General features: G+C 33.7%; 1 pseudogene; it reads right to left on the bottom strand.

Annotated features, from left to right (window-relative positions):
- Positions 1 to 3,268: 3,268 nt before the first annotated feature.
- LOC131858400 (DNA (cytosine-5)-methyltransferase DRM2-like) lies at positions 3,269 to 17,382 on the bottom strand (annotated as a pseudogene).
- Between the last annotated feature and the right edge of the window lie 584 nt (positions 17,383 to 17,966).

Raw genomic sequence — 17,966 nt, 5'->3', positions numbered from 1 at the left:
TAAGCTTAAGTTAGGCTTACCCACTGGATTAAGAGTTAATCCAAGGATAAACCCTTGTGCAAATGATTAAGAGATAATCATGGTCAAAGCATTAAAGGCTTGATGAAACCCTTGGGTTGGATGAAGGTTGAGTTAAAAGAAATTCTTTAACCATGTAAGAGGGTTTGAGTTAACCATTAATGGTTATTGAAGACTTTGGGGAATTAAGTGGTTGAAGACTTGAAGCCTTTAATGGTTATCAAAGACTTTGAGGATTTGAGAAGTGACCTCCCCTTGCTTAGGGATGTGACGAAGTTTAGAAGATGGGTTAGGCTAATTAGAAGCGATTAGAAGAGTCTAGAAGGGATTAGAAAGGGGTTTAGGAAGGCAAGTGGGAGATGTAGGATTTTGCAAGTGGATGGAGGGATAATAGGATTTAATTGAATTAAAGTTAATTTAATTCAATTTGGTTGTAATTTGGGGAAATTAAATAAATTAGATTTATTCAATTTAGGATAACTATTTAATTAAATTTGAATTTAATTAAAAGTGGATAGGAGGGATTTAATTGAATAAAATGATTTATCCATTAAATGGGTATAGTGAATTTAATTTAAATAAATTGAATAATTTACTTAATTAAATAGAGGAATGTGGATAATTTAATTAAATTGGATTTAATTAAATAGAGAAATGAACATAAAATATTCATTTAGAAATATGGTCATTTTTATACGTCTACATAATCTAATTAACTATCTGCCATGATAGGACTAGATCATTCCTTAAGAATCATATCACTTCTCATCAAGGTTCTACTCACATACATGTTCAAGGATTAGAAGAACAAGTATAAAACTTATTCCAAATAGAATCCCATATGTATATGCAAGGGTAACTCATGAACTCATACACTACAAGAACACATATAAACCAATAATTTATTTTCTAATCCAATATAGAATCCATATTTCTATCTCTTACACATTGAACATTGATTACACCATCCCACATCTTTACAAGCCATAATCTCAGCTACTACTTCATATCTTAATCTCATATACTACAAGGCATAAGAGTACATAATCTCTTTTACATTTACAATGTCATGATGATACATAAGACCATTTCAACACATAGAAATCAGCTCCGCATAATGAAGAGTCATAGAGTCCATACAAATCTACAACTACCCATTCATATCCATATCCCAAAGATAACTAACATTAAGGATTAGCAATTTTCAAATCAAGGCATACATGATCGTTACCATATCCACTACCACCCACAAGATAATCCAATCATATCACTCAATCATTTAATTCCCTTCCAATCTAGAATTGTATACAGATTGAATATCCATTTACATCAATCTTATCCAATACATCTCATTCTGAAATCAAGCTACTACAAGTCCTAATACATATGTTCACAAGATACTAGCTGTTACATCTTTCTCGAGATACAAAAACACATGATATCAATTCCAATTGCATAGTTTATGCTCCAAAGATCCATCCACATGATGAGATAATATAAATCCATATCCACGCATGCAAACATCCAATGAAGAACATCCCAATGGAAGAAGACATCAAACCATCTGACCACTTGGAACCAATTAGGAACCACCCTTTGTGCTAGGAGATGAAATGGGTCCCAACTCACACACAAGACCTAGGCTGACACCTAACAACCAAGGGACTTAACATGACATCCACAAAGATAACAACCAAGGACAATGGATCAAATCATATCATGAGGTTAATCATAAATCAATAAACTCCTAGAGGCATAATCAACAAAAGGCATAAGGATAATGGACACATGTAGGGAAGAGTTCCAACACATGCTATCCTCTCAAAGAAGGGTATAATATATAAGTATCAGGATCTCCACCCACACCCCTAATAGATGTGTGGAACCATCTCAACCTATGAGAAATCAAGGGATTTTGGCTTACTGTCTCCCAAGTCTTCCCAAGCTCATCCCAAGTCTCCACTCAAGGGCTATGAGGTGGGGCACTATAAATTAATTTAATTATCTTTATTAGGTGAATTTCCTAATTACCCAAACCCACTAATCAAATTATTAAGGTTATCACTTGCAATTACAAAGGAAAAATCTTCATGTGCTTCCATCCGGTCTAGACCCCTTCCTTGAGGCCTATTGCTTATGACCCTAGTCCTACACATGCAAGAGACCACTCCCCCTAATCATGGACCAATACCTCAGGGTGAACATAACAATAACATCACATGAACATTTAATCCAATAGCATAAATGATAGCCATAATCATTTACAAAGAACTATACATCAGGAATCAAGCCATACAGCTCACGATGCCAAATTACAATGGTAGTCAAAAGCCTCAAGAAGGAAAAATACACATAAATAGGGGCAAAACATAATTCCAAAAACACCACATAATCCTCTACAACGAGGGACATCATATCCTCTCGCTAGAGCAACAATAGTCCATCCTCAAACAACAAGGATTCACTCAACTTGCTAGAGCAACACTACAAAGCCTCAACAAACAAGTATGAAACTTCTCGTTGAAGCTCAAATGAATACAAATTCATCATATATGAATAGCACAATGCCCCCAAGAATCTCAAACACATCAAATCAAAGCCTCTGGAAATCAAACAGATCAGGAAAACCAACTTAGAAGGGTCAAAATTGTCAAAAACCCCAAAATAAGCAATATGACGCTATTGTCACTTATAGTAGCACTTTTGTTTCATAAAGTGGTATTTTTGTTCATAATTTTAGCACTTTTGAAATAGAATGCTAAAAACTCAGAAACGGGACCCATAATGACTTAAACTTGCCCAGATTTGGACACAGGCCTCATAATAGCGTAAAATCAACCCAGAAGGCTTGTAAAACCATAATGAAATCAAAATAAATCTCTAATAAGGCTAACAAGGTCAACCTCCATCCATTTGACAACATTTCAAGGCAATACATTGCACATATTTAGACACAAACCCAACCATTCCTTAATTTACTTAACCAAAGGGACAAATGACACAAGAATGTCCTGAAACAAGGTATGCAATGACAAATAAAGCCTCAAACAAAACCAAATCAATACCACAATGAAAGGAAATATAGATTTGTAAAGAACAATGCAAAATATACACTCCCAACAATACTTCATTTTCAGATTTTACACATATATTATTATACATATAAATCAATTTCCAAAACCAAAATTGCAATCTTGAAACACTAAAATTTCCCCTACAAACAATCTTTCAACATACATGATGAAAACAATCATTTTGAATTAAAATGCAAAAGAAGGGTTGAAGCTCCAACCTGGAAAAATCAAAAGGTAAAGAAATTCAAAGTAGAGTAAGTCCAACCGCCAATTCCAACCAAGCAAACTCCAAATCCAAACCTTCAATAATCCAACTTCAACCAAATTCAGAACTCCAAATGCAAGCAAGATTTTTTTCGAAAGGTAACCTGACAACATTATTAGAAAACTAAATAAATAGAAAATTGAATTTAACTATAGAAAAATCTCCACCAATCAAAATATTCCAATAAACTATATTACTTACCTACTATGCATAGTTACGAAGTAAATAATATAAAATAATATTATCTACTTAACCCCACAAAATTATCCAATAGAATAATAAGGTAGGTAAACTCTATAATATTTATTTACCCAATTAGTAACAAGAGGATATATTAATAATATAATATCCACTAATAAATAATACATCAAATCCCAATAAAATAAATCAAGGGCAGTATAAATAAATGCTCCAATTAAATATAAACTACAAATAATATAGATAAATAAACAAACAATCAATAATTAGATAACCGATAGTTAAATAAATAAATAAATGTATAGACATACATAAATACTCAACCAGTAATTAAACAATCAAGCAATAAATAATCATGTTCAATTAAATAAATCAAAACCAATATAAATAAATGTCATAAATAAATATAAAATCATAGCCAACATTAAAAACAACAATTAAACAATAAATAAATAATCAACTAAACAATAAATCACTAAACCAATTGAATAAATATCAAGACACCAATAAATCAATAGTATTAATCAAATAAATTAAGCTCAATAATCATTAATCAAGCCAATAGAAATAAATATTAAATAATCATCCAAATAATCAACTATCGAATAAATCTATAGTATAAATACTATATTAATGAAATATATTAATTAAATATTAATCACATACTCACAACACCTTAAGGAAATTCGACATAGGGTTGAACTTTGACACAAGACTCTAACCACCAACTCGCACCACAACACAAACTAACAAGGTAGAGAACTAAAGCCTAAAGTATAAAGAGGGAAACACATGTCATCTCCACAACTTGCCATTGGGATAAGACATGCTCAAACCTGTGAGACTAGGTGGAGTCGATGTCTAGTACTTGCAATCTTGTGAACCCCAATAACCACAATACAACATGAAAAATAATATATCATAAATAATCAAGCAAGTGATAGAGAGTCACAACACCATATCATGCTTGCAATGAGTGGTATGGCAACACCCCTATCATGAAGACACTAGAAGACAGTCACAATCGTCATAACATCAACTCAATCATCATCATAACCATGGAGTAGGGTTAGCATAATCAAGATGCCATCATAACCTCACAAGCAATATAATCCATACATGAATAGTGAGTTCATAAGCCTGGTCAACATATTAGTCCAGTACATAACTTCATCTACATAAATCATAATGAATCCACTAATGTCAAAGAGACTATCAGAGCACAAATCTAAAAGTGTATATTACACCCTCTCATAAAGGATGAGTCGGGGAGGGGCACTACAAATGATGAATCACTGTGTGTCACTAGTAGCTAAAGTTAAAGCTTTTGAAAATCTTAAAGATAGCTCATGATTAATCTCAACAACTTCATCCATATCATCAAAAATAATTAGTATTCACATTATTATTATCAACATCATAATATTTAAATTAATCACAATAGGAGATCTCATGTGTGGTGGACATGAATAAGAAGAATAATTTTGTATAAATTTCAATTTTTGATGAGGATGATTAAGATAAGATCCTTCCTAAGATTAGCGAAGGTTGGGAAAATGGGACCAAGTCAATAGTCCATGAATTAAGGGAGGAAACACTTTGAGAAGCAACCTCATGGCCTTGGAACAATGTCTTAGTCAACATTCTCTCACACTATGATTTCTTTAGTTACGACTTGAGGATTGGGAAGGTTGGGGATCACTCAACATAAGCTTCTATTTTTCCTTTGTAGGAGGAATAGAAGAAACCTCACTAGGTTGATAGATATAGGATGCTAGATGCTTTTATCTTTGACCTTTATAAGATGTAGTAGGGGGAACCACAACACATATATGAGGAATAGGAAGAATAGGAAGAATTATAGGTCTGAGATGTGGAGGCAAAATATCCATATCTATAGGTGAAGAATCATTAGGATTAATCAAGGTCAATATCATTTTAGATTTAAACTTTTGATAGGATAGGAAAATGACATCTTGATGAGATTATAAAGGTTAAGGTTTATGAGGCCAAAAGAAATCAAGGGTCAAGTTTCCACGATTAGCTAAGGGATTAAAAAGATTATGATTGATCATTATAACACACCCATTGAGGAAAATTCAAACGCTTATGAATGGTAGAAGGTATAAATTTCATAGAATCAATCGAAGAGTGTCCCAATTTCACATGAAATTGGTTTGAGGTAGGGATGATGACAAATGTGACATCTTTGCACTTACTACTTATTTCAAGGGGAAGGGTGATGGAACTTATAGTAGGACAAATGAAACTATCATGCACCTTAATCATAACATCATATTTATCATATGCATCTTGATATAATTGGTGAGTATAGAGATGTTCTTCCATGATAAAATTCACCATACATACTGGATCTATGAGTACTCCTCATGAGAGCTTTCCTTTAATCTTCGCAATAATGTATAATGATCCATTAGGGGTTCTAATGTTATCTCTTGAGTCAAAGGTGATGCAAGGGTTACACTTAGGCTTAGGTTTCTCAATCAAACTCACAAAATTGATGGCTTCACTAGATATATCATCAATAGATATATGTCCATTATCATTATGCCAAACAACATTGGTAGAGTGTGAATGCAAATGATTGGTAAAGATCTACAAATTTTGATTAGGAGGTGCTAAAATTTTATTTCCTTTATCATTCACACCATCCACTGCTATAGTATTAGAATAAAAAAGATCTTTAATGTCATGCTTCAATCTATAGAACTTCTCAATAATATAGCCAACTTGATGACGATATTGGTAATAGGCTTTGGTATCAAAGAAGATGTCAAAGGCTTGGAAGTATCTATGGGATAGATGAGATGAAGATTAATCACATTAGAATTAATCAATTTAAGCATGATGTTATGCAATGATTCATAAAGAGGAGTGAAGTTACGATGACTAAATTTTGATGAAAAGGGAGCTACAATTGGTGTTGTGGCTGCCACTTGAGAATCAATATGATTGGAAGATTTATTGTTTATCTTGATGAAATTTTTTCTTTTCTTTTGAAATTTTTGAAAAGTTTGATGGGCCTCTTCATTCTTATCAACTGGATCCAACAATGAGGAAGGTTGATATTGACTCACTTGAAGAAAATAATTATGAAGCTCTATGCACAATTGTGTGAAATATGAATAATCAAAAAACAAAATCTTATCTCTAATATTTTTACAAATTATTAGGTAAAGAGATGGTTGGGAAAGAAATGGAAGATTGGTTGAAGGAGGTGTTAACGTTTTTGGCCCTTTTTGGCACAAAATGTCATTAAAGTTACCACTAGGTGAAGTAAAGGCCTTAGGTAGTCTTATATGATCTAATTGTAAGTTAAAAGGCAATTTGGAGTCTTAGGCGCCAAAAGGGAAAATGTAGAGAAGAATAGGGGAAGAGCACTAGTAGTGGATATAGCTAACTTTGCGCACCTAGAACTCTCAAACCGTACATCAAATTTCAATGATTTTTTTTTGTTGTCTCTATATACGACTTATTTACTGATAACTAAGGTTATGGCTTTTGGTTAGTAACGATGCACACTATGGAATTTGTTATGTGTGAAAAGGTTAAAAAATGGTCATTTCAAAGTGCAACTCAATACATAGTCAACTTTGCGCCAATAATGGATTACAAGACCACCAATAAAAATGAAAATAAAAACCAATTCCAAATATAAAAAATATACAATTATAAAATAAAAAAGACCTAACTGTAAGTGTTTATACATATGGGCCCACGCACATTTGTCACTTTAATGTTAGGAGTGTGTTGCCACTGAATCAGTGGCACACAATTTTATGTCCAGTCCCGACCACGTACATGTCTTCATTGACACACATTTGAAATATTGACCGAGCCCTAAAAACATTTTATTTTGGCAAATTTAGGGTTTATTTTACCCATGACTTTCCTCCTGCCACGACTCTGCAATGATTTTCCTATCCTCATCGCCTCTGATCGACAAAATGAGCACACATACCTAGGTAATGTGCACACATCCTTCCTCGCAATTTTCAAGTTCAATAATGGATTTTTGATCCTTTGTACTTGCATTTTGCTTTGTTTTTTTTATCATTTCTGTTAATGGCATTGAGGGTATCATTTCCACGATCTCTCACTTTATAATGCATAAATCATTACACAGAATGCAAAAAAGTATAGATAAATGTCTGATTTTATTTGAAACCCCTCATGTTTAATTGTGATATTTAATGGGATTAATGCTATGTTGTTGAAGGCTTCATTTCAATTATCTCTGTCACTTTATAATGAATAAATCATTACACAAAATGTGAAAGGGTTAATTATTGTCTCTTTTTGAAACCCCTCATTTTAATCGTAAAATTTAATGGGTTTACGATTATGGTGTTCACGATTTCATTTGAATTATCTCTCACTTTATAATGCTTATAAATCATTGCATAAAATGCAAAAAGGATATATTCATGTTCCATTATTTTTAAACCCCTCATTTTTAATCATGAAATTTAATGGGATTATTGTTATGGCATTGAGTGTTTCATTGCAATTATATCTCTCACTTTATAATTCCAAAATCATTACACAAAATGTAAAAAATGATAGATTATTGTCACATTTTATTCAAAACCCCTCATTTTTATTCATGAAATTTAATGGGATTACTATTATGGCATTGAGGGTTTCATTTCAATTATCTCTCTCACTTTATAATTCCAAAATCATTACACAAAATAAAAAAAAAGATAGGTAATTGTTTGATTATATTCGAAACCCCTAATTTTTATTCATAAAATTTAGTGGGATTACTATTATGTTGTTGAGGGTTTCATTTCAATTATCACTCTCACATTATAATTACAAAAACATTACACAAAATGTGAAAAAAGATAGATAATTATCTAATTTTATTCAAAACCCCTCATTTTTTATTTATGAAATTTAATGGAATTACTATTATGGCGTTGAGGGTTTCATTTCAATTATCTATCTCTTTATATTACTATTATGTAATATGTATGCATATGCATTCATATGCATACACATTCATATGCATACAAATTCATATGAATGCATATGCATACATCTATGCATTTGAGTAAAGATGACAACAAACCTACATATGAATGCATATGTATTCATAAGTATGTATGCATATGCATACATTTACTATTTTGAGTAAAGAAGACAACAAATATATGCCCCAAATTTTCCAAAAAGAGATATTTTTAGGGATCAGTTAATATTTCAAATGCGTACCAACCAAGCTATGTACATGGTTGATGCCACATAATATTTAGGTTTCTAATTGGTTATTTTTAGATTTCTTATATAGATGTTTCCATACATGTATATCGTTGTATGTTACATTGTAGTCCTAAGCCTACACAAATTGCAAAATAAAGCAGGACACACTGTATATACGTATGCATATGTCTACCTTCCATTTTTGTTGTCCATAATATATATGCATACATATGTATGTATATTTATACACTAATACATTTGGCATAAAAGTCCGATGGAGGTTTATGACGAAGAAGGTATATTGTGACCAAATTTGATTTTTTTTTGAAAAAATGCGCGCATTCGTCGGAATTCTGACGATAATTCAACATTTGGTTTCGACGGAGAAGGAATTGGCAATGAAATTTGTGTTTTTTAGAAAAAGTACCCGCATTATTACAACGACCGCAAGCATTACTTAAAAAAAAAAAGACCAAGTCATTTGATACACATTATTCCCGCCTCTTCGTCTCATCAACCTCTGCCATTACAAAAAAATTGGGGCACATTACTACAAGGAGGGAAACAATTCTAGATTGGGGTGCCGCCAAGATCCAATTGAAGAAAAAAAGTAGTGTAGAATCAACCAATTCATTGTTATACATATTGTGTTGAAAAATATTATTTTCTTTTCAAATGTCTAGATTCAAAGTTTATTATAGATTTATCAGAGATGGTGAGAGGTTTCTGTAATATGATATGATCGATTTAAAAGAAGAATTTCTTACAAGACCTAAACCCTTGAACAATCCTACAATCATGTATTAATTAAATCACTGCATTTTTTTCCATATCGATAAGTACTAACCAAAGGGGGTTAGTTCCGTTATGACAGAAATAAAACCGACTAGACACAGGTCCATACATCCAATCTTGAGGCTATACCTATAAAGGAATCTATAGAGCCTGGAGGATGATGGCCAAGTGCACTTCAATTTCCATTACTTTGCCCACAGCGGTCCTCGTGAGCCAACAAACATCTCTATCCAGCAGCCTTTGGAAGGGGGAAAAATTCCTATTGATGACTCCAATCCGGTAGACTTCCCAGGCATCTTCTATCATGGATTTCAATATTTCCTTCTCTGCCTTGGCACAATCTCTTTCCTCATCTTCAAGGCCCTAGTCATCTTCTGAATCTGAGGAAACATAGTTATCTGAGTTTAAGTAACTACCCAATCGGCTAACCCACCTATCCGCAACTAGATTCAAAATCTCATTAGCAATGGCTTGCCCATGCATCGCGCAGATAAAACCATCTATCCTCGGGATGCATACTTCCTTCAACCCCAGCATATCTATCATTGGGCAAATCACTACCTCATAAATGAAACCATCACACCAGTGTATACCTCCGCCAAGGATGGATGCCACCAATCTCCAAACTGCATCGAGGACACTCAATCCAAAATAATGAACCATATTTGCACCTCAAGACTCGAATGATTTCTCCCTTCATCATGATAACCATTATACAATGATCAACTCAAGAAGCCTCGAGTAACATATGAAATCGATAAGACCCATCTGCATCATTCAGTCTGCTTATTGTCCTCAATATCTCTGTAAAAGTAAATGTGTATAAGGTTAAGGTTTAGGATAGGATGTAGGAAAGCGAAGGAGGTTAAGATAGGGGATATGAAAGGTAGATGGAAGGTAATAATGATAGGAAGTGAGGTAAATGTTATGAGGTGTGGGTTAGAAAATAGGGTGTAGGAAATGGAAGGAAGGGTCACCCATGCTGTAGTGCTTCAAGAGGAGCACATTCACATGAGGGACAAGAAGAGTCATATCACTTTGAGAGTTTTCATCAAGATGAGTAGCCCGAGTATGGACCTCAAATCTTACAAGCCTTATAGAATTTGATAGGTGTGATACATGATAGGTTTTCACCCACAATAGAGACACCTCATGAGGATCCACTTGTAGTAGAGGAGAATATACTTGCATCTTGGGAGATTATTAGGAGTTCACCTTGAATTTGGGAAATACACATAGAGGAGATAGAAGATTTATCAATACACATTAACTAGCCTCATCATACATAAATACAAGAGGTAAATTCTATAGCAAGCACATATCATGAGCCAAATGATCATATTTGAGAGTTGCTTCATCTCCAATCCTATACATTTTTAAGATCCAAAAATGGGGTTGAGGCTAAGGCTTGGTTACTTAGCCCTGACTTATGCTTTGGGTTGCATCTATATGTGAGCAACCTAAACGCATAATTTGTAATGCAATTTTTGAGAGGACTTTCTTCCACCTTGTGGTACAGGGAGGATAAAATGCACCCTCACATTGGAAACCCTCTCATGGGATACCATTTTGGAGTGCTTCAAAGTGTGTTCTATTTAAAAATATTTTTGATAGATGCATAGATGAGTTCACAACTTACATAATGAGGTTTTGTAGTGGCTCAACATGAGAGTTAGTTTCTGGAGCTCTTGTAGTTTGTAGATTACATTCAAGACAAGTTACTTGTCAATTATTTCATTAGGGGTGGAAAGCCCAAAATTTGTACATGGGAGGACACAAGAGGCATGAGAGAATTTTGTAACCTTGATCAAGGGATTAAAGTGTCCATAGGCCTCCCCATCCTTCAAACGAGAATTTAGACTTACTATAGGATTTCAAAGAAAAAACCAATAGTATCAATATTAGGGACAAAGGTCAAGAGAATAGTAGGGGCCATAGGGTAGTCACATGTAACCATCATCGACACAAGGATATTTTAGGTATGAGAGACTATAGCTCTATCAAGCTAGGCCTTCTATGACTCAACAACCTTTTAGGGGAGAATCTATTATTTTTAGTAGTTAGGATCTTCTAATTATGGTGGGGCATAGCCAACATAGGGTTATATGAGAGGCACATGTTATGTATATGTTAGTATCAGATAGAGAGTTCCCACAAGGTTTTAGAGTAGGTGGACACCATCCTATAATGTCAAAGTAGATAGTTGATATGTGGGTCTTTACCCTCCCAACCACTTAACATATACCACCATGGGTCTTTACCCTCCCAACCACCCAAAGGTCAAAGGAAGATTCACTGCTGCAACACTCACTTTTTGTGATAGTCTCAAGCACTTAGGATAGTCACTCCTTTCATGCCATTCTTCTTCACAAAACTCTCTAACATTAATTATGATGATAGTGTAAAGACCCACATATCAACTATAAAAAATGAGAGAAGAAACATTCATGTTCTTTTGGTACTTTGTGATTTCTAAACCATGTTTGAATATTTCTTATCTTATGTGAAATAATCTTAGCATGATGCCTTTAAGTACACAACCTTAGATACACAATTCAAAATTTATGACATCATACCAATCGATAACAATTAGATCTAGGAATCGTCAACCTTGAAAAAAATATGAATTTAAACAACTAAAATTTGGACCATGTCCATTATCTAGCCTAAGGATAAAATCATATATGTGATTCTTATATGATAAAAAAACTAGCACATATGAATTTTTAAATCTAGCAAGATCAAACTGCAAAAGGTTAAAAGGTAGGAATCTTATGTCTAAGACTTTTGTTGTGGAAGTTAGGGTGGTTGTCACCTATGTTGCTTTTACTCAATAAAATTTGTAGAAATTTGTTGAATCTTTACACCTCAAATTAATCATTGATAGTGTTGAGTTGGTTGATGATAAGTGATGATATGAGGGTAGAAACAAATACTAGCTCCCTCATCTTATGTCTATGTCTATTTGGCTTGTGGTACACTAGGTTATTGTAAAGCATGACAAATGTCAAGGTTCGTATAAGAGTGTATATGAATGTAGTGTGTTTGCTATGTAGAATGTTTTTTTTTTAAGATCGATTATCAAAATAAAATCAAAGTACAAAGTCAGGTTACAATAATAGTGACCAATTTGATTACCCCATCAAATTCCCAACCAGGCTAAACCGCCTTAAAATTAGAAGAAAAAAAAAGAATCAGTTTATACAATGTAGAGCTTCAAGTCAACATCAAATTACATCAATATTATATCATCTATTGACAACATATTCAAAAAGATAGATTGTAATAGCTTATTAAGATTCATTATCACTATCATTATGTGGATTCTCCTCTTTCTCTTCATTCCCCCCATCTTCATTATTAGCTTCTTTGTCTTTTCCTTTGTCATTATTCTTAAATTCAATCCTACTAATTTGGAAAGTATCAAATTCTCTTCCAAGGGTCGCAAAGATCCTCTCTCAACTAGAGCAATCAAAGTTTTGGTGAGCCATTTCTAGGTGTCTTATAGCTTCACCCCTCTTTAATTGATATTGGTGTTCTTTTTGGCATTTATTGTAAAAGTCTATATACTCTTCCTAGAATTTCTTCCCTATCTTTCTTAGATCTTGGGGTCAATAGGCAACATCCTAAATTTCTTCTTTATATATTGAAGAGGAACCTTCATCCAATATCTTCATGAATCTTCCTGTTGGCATCTTCAATGTAAATGATACCTATTCAATAATAATTAGCATTATGATTCTAAGATTACACTCAATAAGAACCCCCCCTTTACCTTGGAACACATTCTCATTCCTTCTCTTCCAAAGAAACCAAAGAATTTCAATAGACAATAAAATCCAAAAATAGTTAGAGTTTTTACTTAGATTGTAAACATACCTAACAATAATTTCAAACCATGAGAAATTATCAACAATATTCCCGCCTAAAATGTTATAATGATTGACAATCATGAATTTTCTCTTGATTAATATCTTCCATGGTTCATTCCCTTCTAAAGCCTTGACAATCTATTTGATTTCTAAGGCAATACCTTGTTGCCTGAGGTCTTTGATCCCCAATCCACCTAAGCCCTTACTCAAGCAACACCATTTCCATTTAACAACATGCATCCTTTTCTTACCTCTTCCATCTAACCATAAAATTGCACCAATGATAATGTTGTGGGTCCGACAGTTTGGCTGTCGGTGCTTGAAAGCATTGCATGAGTTCTACTTTTAAAAATTACATAAAACATTTTTTATTTATTTGATTGAGTCTTATTTGAAAAAAATATTATCAATGATGTTTCCTTTCTCCAAGAATTGGATCTAGGATCTTTCCGTCATAAATATGTAACATCCAATGACTAAATCATTTTTTACAGATGCTTATTTTATTTAATCATCTGAGCCAGAATCATAATTTATATCCGTGCAAAAGAAAAAGATACAAGATGAAGAGTCATGTGTAAGTAAATTTCGTAAAAGAAAGCAAGCAGAGATTATCTTGAATGACATGGAAACAAGCTCATCAGCTGCCTAGAAGAGAGCAATTGGAGAAAAGCAGAGGAAAGTGTTAAAGGGTGATAAATACATAGAGAGTATGCAATCCAAACAAACAATGTCTGGAGTGTGTGATGTGACGTCTGTAATTTATGTCCGGAGGGACTAACTGGTTTTGGAGTTCCTGGGAAAGCTATTGGGCCACTCTTGGAGGAAATCAATGTGTACATTCAAGGGCCACCTTTTTTCTATTATGAGAATGATTCTTTTGCACCAAAGGATATTTGGAAGACAATATCCAAAAATTTCTATAGTGTGAAACTAGAGTTGGTGGACTCGAAGTACTTTTTAGCTTCCAAAAGACCAAGAGGTTATGTACACAATCTCCCAATAGAAGGGCAATTTCAAACATTACCTCTCCCCCCCCATGACTATTCAGGAAGCACTTCCTTAGACAAAGGACTATTGGCCTTCGTGAAGAAATCTGTACTATAATTGAAAATTCACGAGGGAAATTGCAAGATAGTGAACAAAAATACATTCTTGAAAAGTGTGAAGAATGGAATTTGGTTTGGGTGGGGCCAAGTCAGGTGGCTCCTCTAGAGGTTGACGAGATAGAAATTATATTGGGATTTGAAAAAGATCACACTCATGGAACTTCTTGTGCGATTGATCGATTGCACTATTTGGGTAATGCATTCCAAATAGATACAGTTGCATACCATTTATCTGTCCTAAAAGAATTTTATCCTGATGGCATTAAAGTTCTTTCTCTATTTTCTAGTATTGGTGGAGTAGAGGTTGCTTTGCATCGACTTATCTTAGATTTTAGTTCAAGAAATTAGTGTTGAATGCAACCCTTTAACAACAGATGATAAAGCAAAGTAGCAAAAGTCTTGGTCTGATTTGCACAAGATACTTTGACAAATTCATTATCTTCAAACTTTCATAATCGCCTTGCACAAGTTTGCATTAGAGAGAATCGCTGCTAGTAGAACAAATAGAAAAAATATGAATTGTGTTGTGTCTCCAAATGACTTCATCTTGGAGCATTATATACCAACCTTAGGCGCTAATCACCCTCAGGTTGGCTTGCAAATAATAATAAATTATTATTCTATATTCCCACATTGGATATTGGGTCCAACCCAATAGTTGTTTAATTTCCCTTAGCGTGTTACATTTTGGGCCCAGCCCAATGACACATTGAATTCCTTTATCATGCTACATTTGGGTCCAACCCAATTTAAGATGACTTTCATGTTACATTTTGGGTCTAGCCCAATGAAATATTTAAATAAAGGATAATACAAATGCATACAATAGGTATCCGAGCTAGCTATTGTTTCAACAAACCAAGGTCTGAAAATGGTACCTGGCTATGATAGGTTGGAATCACTCTGAGTGATGTTTATTTGAAGTTTTGAAACAAAAACCCGTTGTAGAACATAATGGTTAACCCTATGTTAGTGATCTCGGGATTAGGTAGAGAAAACACATGAAAATGAATACAAATGTATTAGAGAGCACATATCAGTGTCACACAACAAGACAGATTCAAGAATGAGAAGACACTGTGCTAAAACTGTAGGTTGCAAAATTGTTTATGCAAAAGTATCTGCTAGGTGTCTATCTTTTGTAGTCTTATATTCTTTTGTCTAGGAACAAATTTATTACATTATTATACAAGAGTAAAGATGAGTGTCATGGAAGTTACAAGACCCACAACCACTCACTTTCTGTCCATTCATGTCCTATGTCTTTTTGTTTTCTTGAGAAATTGTAAATGAAAATAACATTGTCATTGTCAAAGTTGTGAAATTAAAATGAAATGGAGCTAAGAGTGCTGCAATGTGAACACGTGTTTTAGGAAATGTGCTAAAGGTAGTGGTGAAGAAATATATGTAATGAAGTACTACCATTTCATTCAAATCCATCAAAGTGTCATATCCTCCTAGATCATTTGCCTCTCCTTGAGAAGCAACAATGTCAAGTTGCAGAAAATGTGGAGAGTTGCTAGAAACCTGAGCTTTGGTAAACCATTTTCCTTAGGAAGGAATTTGACATACATTATAAATCTAGTAAAGAAAATTTTCTTCAATTTTGGAGCATTTTACCCTACCTTCAATGATTTGATCACTTCTACTGGTATGCCACAACCAAGATTGATATTCGCTGGCTAAAGTTCTTTTGAAAAGTATCGAACAAGGGTAGAAAGTAATGGAAAAAGAATTTTTCAATAAAAACATGATGTAAATTGTTACACGATTACTAAAATTTTAGAAAACAATATGTCAAATTCAATTAGGGCCAACCTAATATTGCCTAAAATTATGGCCGACCAGTTTTGTCTTTAATAATATGAATAATTGTGTATTTATATCACTTGCACTTGTCCTCCTTCTCTCATTCATTTCGTGGCAGTCTTCCAGTCAGCAACACTGAAGAAAAGATAATGACATTAAGGGATTGAGATTGGAATCCTCTACAATAGAGTAAGCAGGTAAATCATGTAAGGCAAAGTTTGAAGTGTTAAAGGAGTTCAAATGCAACATTGGCAACTCTAGTTCAAGACAACTTCAAAAACTCTAATAAAAAAATCCAGTACTTCTGTATTCAAATCTTGGACATCTTCCCTTTGAATCAACCTACCTGTTTGTTGGTTTTTTATCCACCAACTATTAAGGACAAGCCTATTCTTTTCACATATTTCTGCAAATAAAACACAACTTAAATGTATCCCAAGTTGATGCAAAGCAACCTTTGCTCCACCAATACTAGAAAATAGAGAAAGAACTTTAATGCCATCAGGATAAAATGCTTTCAAGACAGATAAATGGTATGCAACTGTATCTATTTGGAATGCATTACCCAAACAGTGCAATCTATCAGTCGCACAAGAAGTTCCACGAGTGTGATCTTTTTCAAATCCTAATATAATTTTAATCTCGACAACCTCTAGAGGAGCCACCTGACCTAGCCCCACCCAAACCAAGTTCCATTCTTCTCACTTTTCAAGAATGTATTTCTGTTCACTATCTTGCAGTTTCCCTCGTGATTTTTCAATTATAGTACAGAGTTCTTCACGAAGGACAATACCACATCGTCTAGAGTCTATGCAATTCAATTTTTTTCTTTGATCCCATGGAGGCCAATAGTCCTTTGTCTGACGAAGTGCTTCCCGAATAGTCATGGGGGAGAGAGGTAATGCTTGAAATCACCCTTCTATTGGGAGATTGTGTACATAACCTCTTGGTCTTCTGGAAGCTGAAAAGTACTTCGAGTCCACCAACTCTGGTTCCACACTATAGAAATTTTTGGATATTGTCTTCCAAATATCCTTCGGTGCAAAAGCATCATTCTCATAATAGAAAAAGGTGGCCCTTGCATGAACACGTTGATTTCCTCCAAGCGTGGCCCAATAGGTTTCCCAGGAACTCTAAAACCAGTTAGTCCCTCCGGACATAAATTACAAACGTCACATCACACACTCTGGACATTGTTTTTTTATATTGCATACTCTCTATGTATTTATCACCCTTTAAAACTTTCCTCTTCTTTTCTCCAATTTCTCTCTTTTGGGCAGCTGATGATCTTGTTTCCATGTCATTCAAGATAATGCCTTCTTGCTTTCTTTTACAAAATTTACTTGCACATGACTCTTCAACTCGTATCTTCTGCTTCTGCACATATATAAATTATAATTCAGGCTCAAATGATTAAATAAAATAAGCATCTAAAAGAAAAAATTTAGTCATTGGATGTTACATATTATCTAACGGAAAGATCCTAGATCCAATTCTTGGAGAAAGGAAACATCATTGATAATCTTTTTTTCAAATAAGACTCAATCAAATAAATTAAAAATATTTTATGTAATTTTTAAAAGTAGAACTCATTCAA

Source organism: Cryptomeria japonica, chromosome 9, assembly GCF_030272615.1.
Source record: "Cryptomeria japonica chromosome 9, Sugi_1.0, whole genome shotgun sequence".
Classification (NCBI taxonomy): Eukaryota; Viridiplantae; Streptophyta; class Pinopsida; order Cupressales; family Cupressaceae; genus Cryptomeria; species Cryptomeria japonica.
Note: the sequence above shows the minus strand (reverse complement) of the source record. Positions and strands in the feature narration are given on the sequence as shown.